Source organism: Oncorhynchus mykiss, chromosome 3, assembly GCF_057628025.1.
Source record: "Oncorhynchus mykiss isolate SJ-2025 chromosome 3, ASM5762802v1, whole genome shotgun sequence".
Classification (NCBI taxonomy): domain Eukaryota; kingdom Metazoa; phylum Chordata; class Actinopteri; order Salmoniformes; family Salmonidae; genus Oncorhynchus; species Oncorhynchus mykiss.
Window position 1 is genome coordinate 93,827,815 of NC_143024.1, and position 6,668 is coordinate 93,834,482.

Here is a 6,668-nt window from a genome sequence, read left to right on the forward strand (position 1 = left end):
ATCCTCTGAATCAATCAGATGTTCATTGGCAAACTTCAGATGGGCATGTATATGTGCTTTCTTGAGCAGGGGGACCTTGCGGGCGCTGCAGGATTTCAGTCCTTCACGGCGTAGTGTGTTACCAATTGTTTTCTTGGTGACTATGGTCCCAGCTGCCTTGAGATCATTGACAAGATCCTCCCGTGTAGTTCTGGGCTGATTCCTCACCGTTCTCATGATCATTGCAACTCCACGAGGTGAGATCTTGCATGGAGCCCCAGGCCAAGGGAGATTGACAGTTCTTTTGTGTTTCTTCCATTTGCGAATAATCGCACCAACTGTTGTCACCTTCTCACCAAGCTGCTTGGAGATGGTCTCATAGCCCATTCCAGCCTTGTGTAGGTCTACAATCTTCTCCCTGACATCCTTGGAGAGCTCTTTGGTCTTGGCCATGGTGGAGAGTTTGGAATCTGATTGATTGCCTCTGTGGACAGGTAACTTTTATACAGGTAACAAGCTGAGATTAGGAGCACTCCCTTTAAGAGTGTGCTCCTAATCTCAGCTCGTTACCTGTATAAAAGACACCTGGTAGCAGGAAATCTTTCTGATTGAGAGGGGGTCAAATACTTATTTCCCTCATTAAAATGCAAATCAATTTATAACATTTTTGACATGTGTGTTTCTGGATATTTTGTCTCTCACTGTTCAAATAAACCTACCATTAAAATTATAGACCGATCATATCTTTGTCAGTGGGTAAATGTACAAAATCAGCAGGGGATCAAATAGTTTTTTTCCCTCACTGTATGTTACGGGTCTCGTTAACACTGCCGGGCCAAAGGGATTTGTAACACTAGTGTTTTGTACACTCAGTGTTCACGTTACCCCTGCTCACATATCACGTTTCCATATAATAAGGTTCATTTGATTGGTTGATTGATTGATTGGTTGATTGAATCCCCATTCAGGTGGTAATGGAGGAGTTCCACCACCCTCGGACGGTGTGGGTGCCCCTGGGGGTGTTGTTGGGGTCAGGCATGCTGTTCGCCGTTCTCACCCTCCAATGGCAGCGCTTCTTCACCACCCTCTCAACCGCTGTGTTCGGCTCGGCTGTCATCACCGTCACTGTGGACTACTTCCTCGAGCTGTTCGCTCTGGTCAGGTATGTTGGTGTTGTAGTTAGGGCTCTCTCCTCTCCTCACCTCTCCTCTCCCCTCTCCTCCTCTGCTCACCTCTCCTCTCCTCACCACTCTCCTCACCCCTCACACCTTCTCACCGCTCCCCTCTTCCCACTCCTCCCCTCTCCTCCTCTACTCACCTCTCCTCTCCCCTCTCCTCCTCTGCTCACCTCTCCTCTCCTCACCACTCTCCTCACCCCTCACACCTTCTCACCACTACCCTCTCCTCACTCCTCCCCTCTCCTATTCTCCTTCTCACTACTCCCATCTCCTCCTCTCCTCTCCTCCTCTCCTCATCACTACCCTCTCCTCACTCCTCCCCTCTCCTCTTCTCCTCCTCACCACTCCCCTCTCCTCCTCTCCTCACCCATCCTCTCCTCTCTCCTCATCACCCCTCTCCTCCTCTCCTCACCACTTCACTCTCCTCACTCCTCCCCTCTCCTCTTCTCCTCCTCACCATTCCCCTCTCCTCACCCCTCCTCTCCTCTCTCCTCCTCACCCCTCCTCTTCTCTCCTCTCCTCTGTTGCTCAGCTGGTAGAGAGAGGTGCTTCCAACACCAGGATTGTGGAGGCCACCCATATGAAAATGTATTCAAATCTTTGCACGCACTACTGTATGATAATACTACTGTAAAATAACACTACTGTAAGATAATACTACTGTAAGATAACATTACTGTATGATAATACTACTGTAAAATAACACTACTGTATGATAATACTACTGTAAAATAACACTACTGTATGATAATACTACTGTAAAATAACACTACTGTATGATAATACTACTGTAAAATAACACTACTGTATGATAACATTACTGTAATATAACACTACTGTAAGATAACACTACTGTAAGATAACATTACTGTAAAATAACACTACTGTAAGATAACACTTACTGTAATATAACACTACTGTAAGATAACACTACTGTAAGATAACATTACTGTAAGATAACATTACTGTAAAATAACACTACTGTAAGATAACACTACTGTAAAATAACAATACTGTAAGATAACACTACTGTAAGATAACATTACTGTAAGATAACATTACTGTAAGATAACACTGTAAGTGGCTTTGGGGAAAATACGTTTCTGCTAAAGAGCATAAATTAAACGTCTGTTGTTTGATTTCCAAGATGACACACCCCCCTCTTATTCCTTGACTCTATTACAGATACATGATGGAGAGGATCGAGGTGGCTCCACCCCGTCCTCTCTGCTGGTTCACCTGGGTCGTCATGGGGGTGTGGCCTGTCCTGGCATTGCTGGGGGTCCTCATCCAGTGGAAGGTGACCGCCGAGGGATGTTCACACACTGAGGGTGAGTCTGATCCCTGACCTTTAACCCTAACAGAAGGATACTCACACACTGAGGGTGAGCCTGATCCCTGACCTTTAACCCTAACAGAAGGATACTCACACACTGAGGGTGAGTCTGATCCCTGACGTTTAACCCTAATAGAGGGATATTCACACACTGAGGGTGAGTCTGATCCCTGACCTTTAACCCTAACAGAGGGATACTCACACACTGAGGGTGAGTCTGATCCCTGACCTTTAACCCTAACAGAAGGATACTCACACACTGAGGGTGAGTCTGATCCCTGACCTTTAACCCTAACAGAGGGATACTCACACACTGAGGGTGAGTCTGATCCCTGACCTTTAACCCTAACAGAGGGATACTCACACACTGAGGGTGAGTCTGATCCCTGACCTTTAACCTTAACAGAGGGATATTCACACACTGAGGGTGAGTCTGATCCCTGACCTTTAACCCTAACAGAGGGATACTCACACACTGAGGGTGAGTCTGATCCCTGACCTTTAACCCTAACAGAGGGATACTCACACACTGAGGGTGAGTCTGATCCCTGACCTTTAACCTTAACAGAGGGATATTCACACACTGAGGGTGAGTCTGATCCCTGACCTTTAACCCTAACAGAGGGATACTCACACACTGAGGGTGAGTCTGATCCCTGACCTTTAACCCTAATCGAGGGATATTCACACAATGAGGGTGAGTCTGATCCCTGACCTTTAACCCTAACAGAGGGATACTCACACACTGAGGGTGAGTGATAGATATGGTGCGGTCTTGCCAGCTGTGGTCTTTGTCATACCAAGTTTCAAGTCATAGACATGATTAAAGTACCTGTCCAGTGTTTCCATATGTCCATTAAATTTGACTTACAATTATTTACAATGTGAGTGAAAGAAAAATGAGTAACAAGCAGCTTTTCTGTGTTGGAATGGTGTGGGCGTACCCCAACAACAGAATGGTGTGGGCGTACCCCAACAACAGAATGGTGTGGGCGTACCCCAACAACAGAATGGTGTGGGCGTACCCCAACAACAGAATGGTGTGGGCGTACCCCAACAACAGAATGGTGTGGGCGTATCCCAACAACAGAATGGTGTGGGCGTACCCCAACAACAGAATGGTGTGGGCGTACCCCAACAACAGAATGGTGTGGGCGTACCCCAACAACAGAATGGTGTGGGCGTACCCCAACAACAGAATGGTGTGGGCGTACCCCAACAACAGAATGGTGTGGACCCACCCCAACAACAGAATGGTGTGGGCGTACCCCAACAACAGAATGGTGTGGGCGTATCCCAACAACAGAATGGTGTGGGCGTACCCCAACAACAGAATGGTGTGGGCGTACGCCAACAACAGAATGGTGTGGGCGTACCCCAACAACAGAATGGTGTGGGCGTACCCCAACAACAGAATGGTGTGGACCCACCCCAACAACAGAATGGTGTGGGCGTACCCCAACAACAGAATGGTGTGGGCGTACCCCAACAACAGAATGGTGTGGGCGTACCCCAACAACAGAATGGTGTGGACCCACCCCAACAACAGAATGGTGTGATAATTAAAAATATTAATGCTCTAGACCACTGATTGGCCAGCTCATCCTCTACGCTCTTGACCACTGATTGGCCAGGTCATCCTCTACGCTCTAGACCACTGATTGGCCAGCTCATCCTCTATGCTCTATAGGCACTGATTGGCCAGCTCATCCTACCCAGGAGCAGCACATCCTCCTCAATGAGGAAATAGTATTTTTTAAATGGTCTCTGTGAGGTAGAAGTTTGAGGTGGGTTTTTTTTTTAAGTGTTTTTTTTTTCTGCCATTCATGCAATGGCCACAAATACAAGCATAGGACGAGTCGGCAACATTATATTTGGTACGAGTTAACAGAATGTTAACTTTTAAAAGAAAGCTTTTGACTGGGCAGTAACTTTGAGTTACTTTAAGTCCAATAGAGAGAGCCAGGAGAGATTGACATGCATACTATTAATATTAGCTCTCTGTGTACATCCAATGGCCAGCTGTGCTGCTCTGTTCTGAGCCAATTGTAAGTCCCTTTTTTGTGGCACCTGACCACACAACTGAACAGTAGTCCAGATGCAACAAAACTAGGGCCTGTAGGACCTGCCTTGTTGATAGTGTTGTTAAGAAGGTAGAAACTAGAGCCTGCAGGACCTGCCTTGTTGATAGTGTTGTTAAGAAGGTAGAAACTAGGGCCTGTACAACCTGCCTCAACTTCCACATTATTTATTACAAGATTTAGTTGAGGTTTAGTGAATTATTTTATTCCCAAATATTATGCTTTTATTTTTTTAAAAATTTTATTTAGCTCTAACTTCTTCCTTGTCACCCATTCTGAAACTAACTACAGCTCTTTATTAAGTGTTGCAGTCATTTCAGTCGCTGTGTTGAGTCATCCGCATACATAGACACTCTGGCTTTACTCAAAGCACGTGGCATGTCAAAGATTGTAAAGATTGAAAAAAAATACTGGGCCTAGACAGCTGCCCTGGGGAATTCCTGCTTCTACCTGGATTATGTTGGAGAGGCTTCCATTAAAGAACACCCTCTGTGTTCTGTTAGACAGGTAACTCTTTATTCACAATATAGCAGGGGGGTGTAAAGCCATAACACATACGTTTTTTTCAGCAGCAGACTATGATCGATAATGTTAAAATCCGCACTGAAGTCTAACAAAGGTTGGAGGTAGGCTATATACCACCACAGAATCAGAGGTTTCATAGAATGAGGTTCTATATATATAATTATGCTTTAACAGGAAGTCACACATCTAATGTGATTAAACTATGAACACGTGATAGCTTGTGATCAAAGCATGTACTCTAGATCAAGAGAAGGGAAGGAAGCTTTGGCACTGTGGTTGGAATCTGGTGGTTGTCATAGTAACAACCTGTGGACCCCTCCTCCCCACTCTCCCAAGATTATACCTTTTGATTGCGGGGAAGAGGATGAAGGGGGGCAGAGGGATGGGGGGGAGGGGCAGCAAGGAGGTCAAGAGGTGGTTGGGGGGTGGCAGCAATGAGGTCAAGATGGGGTAGCGAGATCAAGGGGGCAGGGACAGGATGGGAGAGACAATGAGTTATTGAGAGGAGGGTTAGAGGGGGTAAGAGACAGGGTGAGGAAGAGAGGAGGGTAAAGAGGGATGAGAGACAAAGAGATGCGGAGAGGAGAGTAAAAAGAGATGAGATGGGGTGAGGAGTGGTAAGAGACAATGAGAGGCAGAGAGGAGAGTAAAGAGGGTTGAGAGACAAAGAGAGGCGGAGAGGAGAGTCAAAAGAGATGAGATGGGGTGAGGAGTGGTGAGAGACAAGGAGAGGCAGAGAAGAGGGTAAAGAGGGTTGAGAGACAGGGAGGGGCAGACAGGAGGGTAAAGAGGGTTGAGAGACAGGGAGAGACAGACAGGAGGGTAAAGAGGGTTGAGAGACAGGGAGAGACAGACAGGAGGGTAAAGAGGGGGTTGAGAGACAGGGAGAGACAGGCAGGAGGGTAAACAGGGTTGAGAGACAGGGAGAGACAGACAGGAGGGTAAAGAGGGTTGAGAGACAGGGAGAGACAGACAGGAGGGTAAAGAGGGTTGTGAGACAGGGGGCGGCAGACAGGAGGGTAAAGAGGACATCATTCAGTGGCGATAATGACAGATGGTGACTCTACCTCTCTGGCTGTGTGTGGACTGTTGAGGCACAAAAGAGAGAGAGAGCAGCAGATATGACACAAATTCTGCTGCTGCTGATAATGAACAGGAACAGTATTATTAGTCCTGTCGACAATGAACAGGGAACTGTGTTATTATTCCTGTTGATAACGATAATGCACAGGAAAAAGTATTATTAGTCCCAATGATAATGAATAGGGGGCAGTATTATTAGACCTGTTGATAATGAACAGGGAACATTATTATTAGTCCTGCTGATAATGAACAGGGAACAGTATTATTAGTCCTGTTGATAATGAACAGCGCACCTTATTATTAGTCCTGTTGATAATGCTAATGTACAGGAAACAGTATTATTAGTCCTGTTGATAATGATAATGAACAGGGAAGAGTATTATCTGTCATATGCTTCTTTGGGGAGGGTGTCAAAACATTGTAGGATTCTGTTTGTGCTGGGACTCGGTATCCCCAGACATTGTGGTGGGGGGATAATTGTGTCTT

The 6,668-nt window shown here is 46.2% G+C and overlaps 1 pseudogene across 1 annotated transcript in view; it reads left to right on the plus strand.

Moving 5' to 3' along the window:
• The window catches only part of LOC110504928 (transmembrane protein 198-like), a 49,890-nt pseudogene that overhangs the window by 40,271 nt on the left and 2,951 nt on the right, over positions 1-6,668 (plus strand). Inside the window, exons 4-5 of the transcript XR_016494889.1 lie at positions 948-1,141; positions 2,343-2,488. The product of XR_016494889.1 is annotated as a transmembrane protein 198-like (transcript). The remainder of the gene's footprint in view (positions 1-947; positions 1,142-2,342; positions 2,489-6,668) is intronic.